At 35.6% G+C, this 15,676-nt stretch overlaps 1 long non-coding RNA gene across 1 annotated transcript; it reads right to left on the reverse strand.

Moving 5' to 3' along the window:
• Positions 1-2,377: 2,377 nt before the first annotated feature.
• LOC118765534 lies at positions 2,378-15,401 on the reverse strand. Its single transcript, XR_005001397.1, has 2 exons — positions 15,250-15,401; positions 2,378-2,585 (listed from the first exon to the last, which is right to left on the reverse strand). It is a non-coding gene; the product is annotated as an uncharacterized LOC118765534 (long non-coding RNA).
• Between the last annotated feature and the right edge of the window lie 275 nt (positions 15,402-15,676).

Consider the following 15,676-nt stretch of genomic DNA (forward strand, 5'->3'; position numbering starts at 1 on the left):
CGATTTCTTCTTCTTAATTATTTTTATTTCTTTATCGTCTTTGACACTTCTAGACTTTTGATTTTTGATGAAGTGTATTCTTCTATTTTTATAACGAGTAAGAAAAATGAGGCAAATGTTTCATGAACGATAATATTGTTTTACTAGAAATGAAAATACTTATAAGTTAACACCCTGTAATTTTTCAGTAATCAGTAATTGGTCTCGGCTCATTCTATATTTTACTTGTGTTTATTTTCGCTCTGTGTTTGTCATGAATTCAGCTGCTATGATTAAACTTGCAAACTTTTTTTTCAGTGAATTCTTACATAAGACGTCTGTGTTATCGACTAATCTTTGGTGATGTTACGTAATGCGTTTTAACGACTCATTGTTGTAAATACATTATCAGTGATGTATTTACCAGCGTGATACTTGCGTGTTCAATCTGACTGTTAGCGCCATGAAATTTGTATCTGATGCTTTCAGAAAAACTTTGAATTTCATTATGCATCTTACGTTAATGTACATATGTATGTATGTATGTATGCATGTATGTATGTATGTATGTATGTATGTATGTATGTATGTATGTATGTATGTATGTATGTATGCATGTATGTATGTTGTATGTAGTATGTATGTAATTATGTATGTATGTTTGTGTGTATGTATGTATGTATGTATGTATGTTTTTATGTATGTATGTATTATGTATGTATGGTAATGTATGTATGTAATATGTATGTATGTTTGTATGTGTGTATGTATTTGTATGTATGTATGTAATGTATGTATGTATGTATGTATGTATGTGTGTATGTATGTATGTATGTGGTGTATGTATGTATGTAGGTATGTATGTATGTATGTGTGTATGTATGTATGTATGTATGGATGTATGTATGTATGATGATGTATGTATGTATGTATGTATGCTTGCATCTCCCCTGACACATGGGAAGGTATAGCTATTGATCGTAGCCGGTGGAGAAGGATTGTGCAAGAGGGAACAGCTACTTTTGAGAAATTTCGATTTGCGCATGAGAAAGTAAAGACAGATGTCAGGAAGGGCATGGCTGTTACACTTCCAGGTGGGAAGGGTCATTGGACTGTGGCCATGCTGGAGCACCGCCTTTAATCGAGCAACTCGACCACGGGACTTATTCTTTTGTAAGCCCAGTACTTATTCTATCGGTCACTTCTGCCGAACCGCTAAGTAACGGGGACATGAACACACCAGCATCGGTTGTCAAGCAATGCTAGGGGGACAAACACAGACACACAAACACACACACGCATATATATATATATATATATATATATATGACAGACTTCTTTCAGTTTCCGTCTACCAAATCCATTCACAAGGCTTTGGTCTGCCCGAGGCTATAGTAGAAGACACTTGCCCAAGGTGCCACGCAGTGGGACTGAACCCGAAACCATGTGGTTGGTAAACAAGCTATCTTACAACACAACCACTCCTGCGCCTACATATATATGCATATATATGCATATATATATATATATTGTATATATATATAACTATGTATATATATTTGAATCTCACTCACTCTCTCTCTCTCTCTCTCTCTCTACATATATAGGCATATTTGTATATAGCTATCTGTCTACCTATCTATCTATCTATCTATCTATATATATATATATATATCTAATATATATATATAAATATTCATATTTGTACACACATATATATGCATATTTGTGTGTATGTATATATATATATACATATACACATATATACATATACACACACACACACACACACCACACACACACACACACACACACACACACATATATATATATATATATATATATATATATATATATATTTCTATATAAGGAGGCAAAGACAAAGAAACTCCAAACTGATAGTAAATTTCCTTCCTTCTTTCATTCTCCTTATGCTTATTCATCGATGTATGTATATCTGTATACACGCGCTTCTATAGTAGGAAGTATGTATGAATGCCACTTTCTGAATCTATGCATTTTTTGATAATTAAAGTGTGAAATAAATGTACAAGTATGTATTTGTATGTGTGTGAGTCATTGCATGTGTGTGTGTGTGTGTGTGTGAAGTGGTCTGTATATGAGAACGTGTCGTTATTGTTATCTATATTTAAATGGTACTTATTTTTTACAATTATTATTCCGCAGTATATTTCTGCGTGCGTGTTTGCCCGTTCATATGCGCGCATCTGTGAGCGTTTTGCGTTTGTATGTACTTGTAGTTCTGTGTTTCTATTCACTTGTACGTTCGTATTTGTGTGTGCCTTTATTTCTTTCTACCTGAATGGAACGCGGGAGAATACATCTTGACGATATCAAATATATAAACAATATTATCGAAAACAATAAGAATGAATGCTGTTGAAACTATATTTTCCCGTAAGTTTATTCAAATTGAGTTTTCTAGAATTGGATTTTTGCTTCAAGTAGATAATCTCCATAGAAATACTGGTGATTGTCTCTGCTACAGATGGAAACGTCATTGATTTAATATACATATCAATCTTCTATAAACGGTTATCAATCTTCAGATCAATTCTCAGAAAATACTTTACGCTTTAACCAATCTGTATGGTTGATTACAGAAAATAGTCTCACGTGAATATTAGACAAGTAATGATATTAACGATAAACTTTTAGAGAAAGATATAATTCTATAACAAAACAATTATTATTTTCATCATCGGTGTTTTAAGACATGGCCCAGTGATTCAGAAGTTTGCTTTGCAATTATGGCGTATAGTGATCGATCCCACAAACTAGCAGCTTGAGCAAGCTAAGGTTTAAGCTAAGTGTACATCCTAATTCAAAAAACTAACTACATAATTTACATTATTTACATTTGACGGATATTTGTCCTCATCTTGTTTGTTGTTAACACAACATTTCGGCTGATATAGCCTCCAGTCTTCATCAGGTGTCTTCGGGAAATTTCGAACCTTATCATTGCTAAGGTTTTTTTGATGTTGTTGTTGTTATTATTATTATTATTATTATTATTATTATTATTATTATTCTATGTTTGACTTTTGCTTTATATTTTTACAAGTTGGCTCCAAGTCACACCCAGAGACCTCAAGAGACAACAGGTTGGAAGTTCACGTTGTTGTTATGCCTAGTGTGCCATATATTTGGTTGTTTTTTGTGTTGTACTAGAGGATGTCTAAAAAAAAATTAAATAGAATAAAAAATAAATTATTATTATTATTATTATTCAGGTAACTGCCTGGAATCGAACTCGGAATCCTGGGGTTAGTAGCCTGTGCTCTTAGCCACTACGCCATATGTCCTGGAACATATGGCGTAGTGGGCATATAGAACTGTAAAAACTAACTAGTTCTCATAATTACCTAACTGTCCACTTACTACAGACAACAGACACAAACGCATACACAAATATATGCACATGTGTGTGTGTTTGTGTGTGTTTGTGCGTGTGTGTGAATGTGTGAATGTGTGTGTGTGTATATGTATGTATGCATGTATATATGACGGGATTCTTTCAGTTTCCGTCTACCAAATTCTTGTATATATAAAATCCTTAAATCCTTAAAAATGTTTCAACCCGAAGGCTGCGGCCATATATGTATGTATGTATATATATATAACTGTGTGTGTGTGTGTGTGTGTGTGTGTGTGTGTGTGTGTGTGTGTGTGTGTGTGTGTGTGTGTAACAATTAGCTAGTTTTCGATACCGGGTCTGAAGTTTGCTCCGGCATCTCAATAATTGATGAGATGCCGGAGCAGACTTCTGAAACTCTGAGTTTTATTATGACAACCAACTAATTGTCACATATATTTATAGATAAATTCCTCTATTTTACATAATATCGAAGTCTCATTCATTCTTTTGTTGTCATATTATTATTATTAATATATTATTATTATTATTATTATTATTAATATACATATATATATATATATATATATATATATATATATATATATATATAAGTGATAGATAGATAGATAGGAGTGTGATTTAATGTAAATGTACATTCATACACAGACGTATATTTCATATTATCATACAAACATGCATTCATACGTACATACATATAGGCACATATAATTATATACACGCACACATGCACATACACACACATATACACACACATATATACACACATACATGCATACATACACATATATATTCATTTTTCTGTGTATGTGTGCGTGTGTGTTCTACTGGGCTGAAATTCGGTTGTGCGCATCCATAGACTTATGTGTGTGTGCATAACTATGGACTTACGTGTGTATATATATATATATATGTATATATATATATATATATATATATATATGTATGTATATACATATTTGGAAGTGCGTACGCGCGTGTGTGTGCGCGCACGCGAGCGATACATTTTCGTGGTAGACGTTAACATTATGTTATTTCATGCTCTCAAGACTACGGGAATATATTGCTAATAAAAATCTAACTCAGCTCTTTATATGCTTCTTATCTTTGTCAATTCTTGAACACAAGTATCTCCTTTAATGGACACTTCTCCGCTATATCTGGATGTCACTGAACGTCCATTAGACTAGTCAATGCGTAACATTGCCTAACGAAAACAACTACAACACAAACAACAACAACTACGATAATAGTAATAATAAGACGAACAACATCATCATCAACAACAACAACAACAATAATAATGATAATAATAATAATAATGATAATAATGATGATGCTGATGATGATGATGATGATGATGATAATGATAATAATAATAATAATAATAATAATAATAATAATAATAATAATAATAATAATAATAATTACGATAGAGATAATAAAATTTAGTATGGGTGGAAAAATTGGAAAAGCGGTTGGAATTTATGACTTGTAAAAACAAAAAAATGATAGAAGCACTGATTTTTTTTAGCTCTTGATAATTGTTTTTTAGAATTTTTCTTTTCATTTTGCTGTCAATAATAATGTCACTTTAAATAAAATGGTGCTTCCTCGATGGTTCCTTCATGTTTTTTGTTCGTTTTTTTTGTGTGTGAATGAAATAATTTTTGTTATTTTCTTTTTCGATTCATAGCTATGTGGTTGATGACAACTTTCTAATGGTTGTCGTGAGATTACTTTCCAACAGTGACGTTACTAATGAAGCCAAATTTTGTAAAACAAGTCACAAAATCTTTAAAATACTACAATACAATATTAACGTTTAAAAACACATTTTAGACTAAATTATTTTATTGTGTACACGATATCCACTTAGTAACACAAAATTTACAACCTCAACACAGAACAACTAATTGCACTAAGATCAGATTAGACAGTGATGACCTCAAAACATGCACCATATCATACGCTCAGTACAGAAAAACCCACAGGAACAGGAAATTATAAACTACCACAAGTTCAGATTTTTCATTCTCTCATATAACCAAACGCTTACGTTGTGTGTGTGTGTATGGTGTGTGTGTGTGTGTGGTGTGTGTGTGTGTGTGTGTGTGTGTGTGTGTGTATACGCATATATACATTTCAAAATGTAATCACATGTGAATCGTTGGCGATATTCTTCTTCTGTCTTCCTTTCGATAGGACTTTCCTCCGTTCCTGAAGAAGAGCGTTGCACGAAACGTTAAACCATCTCTCTTTCCATCCCTGAGCGTCTGCTAATACTTTATATGTACCACGTCCTCGCGTTTTTATTTTTTGTGTTCGTTCATCGTTTTGGGGATTTACTATATATATATATATATATATACATATATATATCTCACAGTTGTCACTTGTGAAATACGGCTGTCACTGCATAAATCTGATGATTGCGTAACGCATGAAAGTACTAGTTTATTTCGATATTGTAAAATTGGAAAATCGTTGGAATTTTAGTGATTAATATATTCTTCTTTTCAAAATCATACAAGCTCTTATACACACACACACACACACATATATATACATATATATATATATATATACATATATATAATATATTATATATATATATTATATATATATATTATATATAATATATATATATATATATTATTATATATATATATATAATATATATATATATATATATATACATATATAAGGAAGATAGATCGAGAGAGAGAGAGAGAGAGCGGAATTAGAACCACTAAGCAGTGATGTATACGAATACTTGAGACATTCCAACCCGTATGAACACCTAAGAAACAGTTAAATTACTAACTTTTCAATACCTGTGTTATAAATAAAATGCACCAATTTGTCTGATGTACGTGTGTACGCGTGTATACATGCGTGTGAATGTATGCATACATAAGGATGTGTGTCTCTCTAGTTTGGTATGCGTGTTCACTGCTTGAAAAAGTACCGTTTAGTCTTCTAACATTAATCAACTTTACTTTTTTCGTTATATATTAGAAACTGATAAGTAGTAACATTGTAGGTGAGTGGTTGGATCTAAGTGTGTAAGAGAGAGAGGGAGAGAGAAGGAGAGAGAAAGAGTGTAGGTCTAAGTATGAAGGAATATGTACGTGAATCTATGGGAATTTGTATGAGTCTGTGTGAGCATGTGTGAAATGTTCATGCGACTGTGTGTATTTGTGTGTGTGTGTGTGTGTGTTTGTGTGTGTGTGTTTGTGTGTGTTGTTTTCATTAAAGAACTGCAGTTTTCTCTCAGAGTATTCATCATTCCCGTTTCCTTTTGTTAAAATATTAGAAATAAATATCAAGGAATAATGAGCATATGTGGTGTGTATGTGTGTGTGTGTGTGTGTGTGGTGTGTGTGTGTGAGTGAGTGATTTGCATATGTGTGAGTATGTGAGTGCGTATAGATATGTGCGTGTTATAGATTGTCTAAAGAGTATGTGAGTGTGTAAAGAGATGTGTATGGAGGTGCAATGGCCCAGTGGTTAGGGCAGCGGATCTCGGTTTTGATTCCCAGACCGGGCGTCGTGAGAGTTTATTGAGCGAAAACACTTAAAGCTCCACAAGACTCCGGCAGGGGGTGGTGGCGGACCCTGCTGTACTCTTTCACCACAACTTTCTCTCACTCTTTCTTCCTGTTTCTGTTGTACCTGTATTTCAAAGGGGCCAGCCTTGTCACAGTCTGTGTCACGCTGAATCTCCCCGAGGACTACACGTTAAGAGTACACATGCCTGTGGAGCGCTCAGCCACTTGCATGTTAATTTCAAATGGAACCCTTATCGCCGTAACCGACGGAGTGCCATCATAGATATGTGTGTATAACTGTTTCCAGGTACTTGCGAGTAGGGAAGTGTGTGTGTCACTACGACTACGCGTGTTTAAATGGAAATGTGATGTGAGTGCATGCGTGTGTGCGCGCATCATCGTGAATGAATAATCTTCATGTGTGGGAAAAGGATGTGTGTATATGAGTGTGTGAGTATCTGAGTAAAAATATGTGTGAATGACTACGCTTGTGTATGTAAGTCTGTGTGTGTGTGTGTGTGAGGATGAGTGTAATAGAAACTATATTTTTAATTCCGGACCACAATTAATATGCTAATAAATTTTCTGTATTTTCAAAATCCGATTTATCAACTCTAAATGTTTTGTAAATATTTAAAAAGAATAATCATTCTAGCTTTATATCTATCATTCATTTTTATTATTATTTTATTATTATTTATGTTATTTTTTATTTATATAGGTTCCTGTTTCTACAGTTTGTGGTGGGGGGTGCCATTATAGATGGTGAGGATGACTTTTAAGAAGAAACGATAATTTATTAGTTGTAAATAATGTATAGGTTTATAATTATCATAATTCAGCGACATTTTCCTGTGAGTTCCGAAAATGTTTGCTACATACCAAACAACAGATACAAAAGAGGAGTTTTTGTATAACTTAAATTCATTTTATTTAACCCTTTTTTTACCATATTTATTTTGAGATGCTCTGTGTTTCTTTCAATTAATTTTAAATCTAACAAAGAATTTAGTAAAATAACTTAGTTATCATTAAGCTTGTGTTAGGAACATCAATTGTGACTAAGGTTTGGTGGAAGCTTTTAATTTAGAACTTACGAAAACAAGACATTTATACTACAGAGCCAGAGGCAGTTCCAGCTGGGTTGGTATCAAAAGGGTTGATGCCTTAACCATTTTGCTATCATATTTATTTTGAGATGTTCTGTGTTACTTTCAATTAATTTTAAATCTAACAAAGAACTTAGTAAAATAACTTAGTTATCATTAAACTAGTGTTAGGAAAATAAATTGGTGGTGGCTAGAAGGGCAGGTCACATGACCTCTTCTAAGGTCTTCCTGCCTGGAGAGAAGAAAGGAAAAGCTGCCGCTGGAGTAAAATTCTATCCATGTCTATAACAGAGTGGAATCCACTAAATCTCCTGCGACCTTAGAAATGGTGTTAACTTGGAACCCGGAATAAACTTGCCACATTAAAACTGGAAATGTTCCTTCAATGGAATTTTTCACGTAGTCTCTCACCATCAAATTTCTTTCAGAAAAATTTGGTTGTTATGAGAGTGTGGTAAAATCATTTTCCCAAGATGCCGTGGTGTGGAATCGAACTAGAAAACATGTAGTTCGAAAGTAAACCACACAATTATGTCTCCATCTGTAGATTTTCTAAACTGCTCATGTAACCAAAATGATTTTCACGTTGTATTTAAGACTACATCATCCATCAGCCTTCTTCTTTTAAAATACCGTAGTGTATTGTTCGAGTGATATATAGCTGTTGTTTCCAGCAAGTTTGGAAATACAAAGAGAAAGAAAGAAAGAAAGAAAGAAAGAAAGAAAGAAAGAAAGAAAGAAAGAAAGAAAGAAAGAAAGAAAGAAAGAAAGAAAGAGAGAAATGGAAAGGTTTTTAAGGAGATGAAATGATTTATATATCGTAAGAACATGATTGTTGGTGAGAAAGCTAAACCTAAGAAGATATGATGTAGAAGGAATAATATTTTTAGCTGTGTAACAAGCTCCTCGGCTCGCACAGTAAACGACATCAATGTGGTTTTGTTTTTTTTGTTTTTTTGGTTTTTTAAGATATCACCATTGAATCACCCTAATATAGAACGCGTGGTGATAATAGAGAGAGAAAGAGAAGAGATAGAAAGTGTAGCGCATATCATAAGGTAATAAAGTAAACAGATTCAAGATGGCAGATGACAAAAGACACGTCATAGCGTTGCACAGATTGTGCATTGTTCCGTGGGAATTGCGGAGAAACTGCGATTAACAAAGAGTGGAGAAATGATAAAAATACAAACCCTTTGGTATAATCGAATAAAAAAAAATACGAAGAATAAAGAAACGTAGAATTCCTTTGATATTTCGATATTCAATAGAGTTTGATAAAGAGAAATAAGATCCAATATACTTTTCGGTGGTTGGAATGACGAAATTGGCATGTGGAATTAGCGATAGAGTATCTGGCAAGACAAGGTAATGCTTGGTAGAACTGGGATTAAGGAACAACGCGAGGAATATGGAGAAAAAGCAGGGTCTCATGTGTGTGATATTGTAAGGATATCAACTCTGGAGATGATATCTCGAATATCAACAGCAGCTGCACACTACCTCTATTAATGTTTTCTCTCAGATTGTATAAGTGATGTTTTACTGTTTACCTTCTACATTTAATAGACAATTCAAAAATTGGGACAGTATGTGTGTGGGTGTGTGTGTGTGTTGTGTGTGTGTGTGTATGACAAAAAACAACTGTTGCTAAAGTGTAGCAACAGCGACTACGGCAATAATAATAATAATAATAATAATAATAATAATAATAATAATAATAATAATAATAATAATGATGATGATAATAATAATAATAATAATAATAATAAGAAGAAGAAGAAGAAGAAGAAGAAGAAGAAGAAGAAGAAGAAGAAGAAGAAGAAGAAGAAGAATCCTTTCTACTATAGACACAAGGTCTGAACTTTGTGGGGAGGGTCGTTAGTCGATTACATCGACCCCCAGTACTAAGCTTGTACTTATTTTTATCGAACTCGAAAGGAGGGAAGAAAGACAAACTATTTTTTATTATTAGCCACAGGAACTCGAAGGGATGCGAAAGATACGAAACCTTCACTGGGGATTACGGAGAAAGAGAAAAAACATGGAGTCTGAAAATACATGCTTAGAAATTACGACGTCATGCAATATGCGGTAGGGAGTATTTAGAATTTTTAAGGTGTGCACATGCACTTACAGACCCCATCTATATGTATGTATATTTACATTTATACGTGGGATCTCTATATATATGTACAATACGCACACACATACGTATGTACTTGCACACACACATACGTATGTCCATACACGCATATATTTTTGCACGAATTTATTCAATGAAGAGTGGAAGTACAATAAAACACATAATAGTTAAGGTAACGTATAATTTAAAGAAAAAATACATGAAAGATTTTCTGGTTAGGTTGCGTTAGTGCACCCCCAGCCCCTTTTTACTTAATCATATCTGCAGCTGTGTTCAAGTGAAACTTAACATTAAGCGTTTTCTGTTGCATTTGGTGTCGAGAAACATCGGCGTTTAAAGAGGGTTTTCTTTTAAATTCGGTATAATGTCATTGTAATTTTAATTTTATTATTAATCTATCTTTTGCATGTTTTTCTCTTTTTCTCTTTTATCTTGTTTCAGTCATTTGACTGCGGCCATGCTGGAGCACTGCCTTTAGTCGAGCAAATCGACCCCGGGACTTATTCTTTGTAAGCCCAGTACTTATTCTATCGGTCTCTTTTGCCGAACCGCTAGGTGACGGGGACGTAAATACACAAGCATCGGTTGTCAAGCAATGCTAGGGGGACAAACACAGACACACAAACACACACACATACATATATATATATATACATATATACGACAGGCTTCTTTCAGTTTCCGTCTACCAAATCCACTCACAAGGCATTGGTCGGCCCGGGGCTATAGCAGAAGACACTTGCCCAAGATGCCACGCAGTGGGACTGAACCCGGAACCATGTGGTTGGTTAGCAAGCTACTTACCACACAGCCACTCCTTTGTTTATATTTCGAACCTAATTGCTTTTATTATTCTAATTTCTAGGGAGAGCCCATCGTGCCTCAAATACGTAATTGCGATAATCCCATTTCATCATGGTATGATCAGTATTTTACTGAGAATGTGTTTCATTATCTTTTAGAAAGAATTTTTCTTCTCCTTGTTTCGATTTTCCTGCTGAATCTTCATTTTCTTTGATGTTTTCAGCATTTTTCCTCTTAAGATTCCTACAGAACCTTTAGCCAATAGATATTTCCTTTGTTGTTCCTGGAGCATTTTTAACTGTTGGGACTCTGGAAACTGAGGTTTGTTGAGGGTTTTTTCTCTCTCACTCTTCCTTATATTCCCAATTCTTCCGGGTAGAATTCAGCTCCAAACAGGCTTTTACTCCGACTAATGTAACAACTAGTCTTTCTGTATCACCAATCTCAGAATCTTCATCTCGATCACCTACAGAAGAGTGTTATACTCTATTTTTTTATCGTTTCATATTTTACTTGTTTTATTCCATTAGACTGCCGCCATGCTGGAGCACTACCTTGAAGAACTTTTACTCGAAAGAATCAACCCCAGCACGAATCTTAAGAAAGATTCATGAGATTTGGGGAAATTTGTCACCAAGCGTCAGATTGACATCCGGAATACCTTGGCTATTTCTCAACCAATGAATTACAGAAAACTTCTAGAAATCACCATCTTAGAAATATTCACGCATTGGAGGATAATAAATATTCTAAAACATACTGCACAAACACGCTCATCACACACACACATGAATGCGCGCGCACACACACAAAACTTACATGCAAACGCGCACACATACAAGTACGCACACAGACATACGTATGCACAAACACAAATATACAAACACATACACACACATCACGCACGCGCACGCGCGCACACAAGTACACATATAAGCATACACACACACGCACACATGCATACACAGCACACACATTGCAGCAAACACTCCAATGGTCGGCCTGAGGCTATAGTAGAAGACACTTGCTCAAGGTACCACGCATTGGATCTGAACTCGGAACCATGTGGTTGGGAAGCAAACTTCTGACCACATAGCCTTTCCTAGGACTAAACAACCGATGCCCTGGAGCGATTGAATAGTCTTCCATCTGGTTCGGTTTCTGACTAATCGTATCTGTCAGAAATCACTCCAGCTGAAAGACCACATAACAGATAACAGAAATAACGATTGCAGATTGGGGCGTCGAGCTTGCAGAATCGTTGGCGGCGTTTCGCGGGGTTTTAGTTTCTAAGTTCAATTTCTTTCGAGGTCGTCGTTGCCTTTCTTGCTTTCGAGGTCGATAAAAACTGTACCAACCGAGTATTGGGGTCGTTGCAATTGTCTTAACTCCTCCCCCGAAATTGCTGGCTTTGTGCCAAAATGTGAAACCGTTATTATAAATGTAGGCTAAGGCAGAGAGCTTGTAGGATTGTCAGAGCGTCGGGAAAATGTTTCGCGGCATGTCTTTCGACTCTACGTTCACATTCTGAGTTCAAATCTTGTCAGGGTGAACTTAGCTTTTCATACCTCTAAGGTCGATAAAATAAAGTAGCAAAGAATTACTGAGCTAGATGATATTGACTGATCTCCTGCTCTCAAAATTGCCGGCCTTGTGCATGAATTAGAAACCATTATTATCATGTAGACTTTATAGTGTAAGTGGTTGAATATACCTCAAGCGCATGTGCCTTGAGCGTAAACTTCGGGTGAAACCGGTGTGACACAGCGTTTGAGTTAGTGGTATAGTCCATCTTATAGTTGAATATGTGTGGCTGAGTATACCACATATACTCAATCATTTAATATATTCTTAATATAACCTTCGCTCAGAATCTGGGTGACGCAGAGTGTTAATTAGGGACACGTGAAATTTGATCAGCTAACATATTCCCTCTCTAAGCAATTTCATTGCGTCGGATTGAGTCTGTAACCATGAGATTTACTCAAGGTGTCGCACACAAACACGAACATAAACCCGTACACACATGCGCGCGCGCGCAACAACAACAACAATAAAAGCAACGACAATAATAATCAGCAAACTCTGAGAAATAAATTTCGAAGAAAGAAACTTGAACGTGGTTATTTGGTCGAGAACGATGAGTTATAACCAATATCCGGTGTGAGTAATGTATAAACTATAAATACGGGTTAAAGATATAATAATAGTATAAACGATATAATGGCTGTATAAAAATAATAACGACAATCGTAGGTGTTTATTAATATCAAAACGTAAACTACCGGTATTTTAATTTTAAGTGGATGAAAAATTAATAATTAAATTAAATTTTAAAAATTCATTTCCGATTCATATCAAGAGACAGAAGTTAGCGATTAAAACTGTTATGATTAAGTTCTATTTCTGGATAAATTACTAGCGAAGGCGCGTGGCTTAGTCGTGAAGAGTATTCAGCTCATGGACGTGAGTTCGATTCCTAGCGAGGCCGTGTGTCTCTTTTTCTTTAAGAAACACATTTTATTTCAAGTTTCTCCCGTCCACTCAGCTGGCAAAAGTGTGTCGTACCCATATTTCAAAGGGCCAGTCAGTTCACATTCTGTGTCACGCTAAATTTCCCTGGGAACCATGCTAAGGGTTACTTGAGTCTGTGGAGTACCCAGCCACTTTCATTCGTTAATTCCACGAGCAGGCTGTTCTGTTGATTGCATCAACTGGAACACAAATCGTCGTAAGCGACGGAATATCAGTTTTTATAGAATTTATTACAACTGCAAGATGGCGGATAACCCTTGAAGTATACTTTATATTTTTGCCAACGGGTGTAATATCAGGAGATATGGCGTATCATATACAAATAATTCTAAATTAACTTGCAGCCAATCACTTGGTGCTTTTACGAAACGATGAAATGTATAAGTAATTTTCAAAAAGAAAAATTGCTCATTATCTTAAAATAAAATGAATGAAAACAAATTTCTCATTTGCATAATTCGTCACGTGACTATTGCCATTTCCTTCCTCTTCTGCTTCTGTAATTCTTTCCGTCTCACTGAGTGTGGGCAGCTTCCCTTTACCAAGCCTCATAGAGACACTCAGCCTTTCGAGAACTTTCTCTTTCTCTCTGTCTCTCTCTTTCTCTCTTTCTCTCTCTGTTGCTCTCTCTCTCTCATTCTTTATCTCTTTCTCCCTCTCTTTGTTGCTCTCTCTCACTTTCTGTATCTCTCTTTATCTCTCTGTTGCTCTCTCCCTGTTGCACTCTCTCTTTCTCTCTCTTTCTTTTTCTCTTTCTTTATCTCTGTATCTCACTCTCACTCTCTCTCTCTCTGTAGCTCTCAGTTTCTCTTTCTGTTGCTCTCTCTCTCTCGTTCTCTCGCTCTCTCGTTCTCTCGCTCTCTCTCTCTCTCTCTCTGTATCTCCCTGTTGCTCTCACCCTGTTTCTCTCTCACTCCTTCTCCCTTTCTCTTTCTCTCTCTCTGATGCTCTCTCCCCTCTCTCTGTTGCTCTCTATCTCTCTCTGTATCTCTGTTTTACTTTCAATTGCCCTCTCTCTCTCTTTCTCTCTATCTGTATCTCTGTATCTCTCTGTTGCTCTCTCTCCCTCTCCTTCTCTGCGATGGAAAGCATGACTGGGAAATCAATCAACCAGTGTCGCTATTATAAATAAATATTTAAGGCTGCCAGCTGGCAGAATCGTTAGCACGTTTGACAAAATGCTTAGCGGCATTTCGTCCGTCTTTACGTTCCGAGTTCAAATTCCGTCGAGCTCGACTTTGCTTTCATCCTTCCAAGTACAAGAGTCAATCTAATCGACTAATCCCCTCCCCAAAATTTCCAAGCCTTGGCCCTATAGTAAAATGGATTATTACTTAGAGATTAGTTGAGTAAAAGTGAAGGAGCGTTTCTTAGTGGTTAACAGGTGTTCGTTTTATAGCCATAAGGTCGCGGTTTCAATTCCTGACCCTGTGTCAGTAATCGTACGATTTTGATATTACAATTCCTCTTAACTATCCTATTTATGATGTCTTAGAGCAGTGATCCTCAACCAGGGCCCACTTAAGATTTTGTTGTTAAAATTTATATGCCATAAATAGTTTATACTTCTACAGTATACAGAATATATTTTAACAATTTTAAACATTTCCTAATTATATTCGGGAAGATTCGCAGGGTGGTCATTCGCCCGCTGACATTCGTTGACGCGGCATCGAAGGAATCAAGGGACAAAAGACCAAAGAGAAAAGAAAAAAAACGCACTCAGCACCAGGACTGGAGACACCTCCGAAAGGATGGGTCCCGTCACGTCGAAAGCGGTAGAGGACTAGGGGCCGAAACCGGTCGTGCTTCTTCCTGATGATATCCTTAGCTATTGGATCCTATAAAGGAGCTGTTGAGGTAGCAAACCATGAAATGTGGTTGGACATCCTTATAAAAATAGAATAGGATTTTATTTAGACATCGAATGGCTGTGGGGATCCAGAGGAATAAAATAGGAACCAAAAAGGGTCCATAGGCAAAAAGTGGTTACGAACCACAGTCTTTGAGTTTTAAAAAATGGCCTATGACGTCTTAATGTTTAAAAGATACTTATGGCTTTTATGTGACGTGTTGAAAAGTTACTTATGACACTTACTGTTAAAACTGATGATGTTTTGCTGTTCAAAATTATAAATTAGAAACAGAA

Source organism: Octopus sinensis, linkage group LG12 (assembly GCF_006345805.1).
Source record: "Octopus sinensis linkage group LG12, ASM634580v1, whole genome shotgun sequence".
NCBI classification, from domain to species: domain Eukaryota; kingdom Metazoa; phylum Mollusca; class Cephalopoda; order Octopoda; family Octopodidae; genus Octopus; species Octopus sinensis.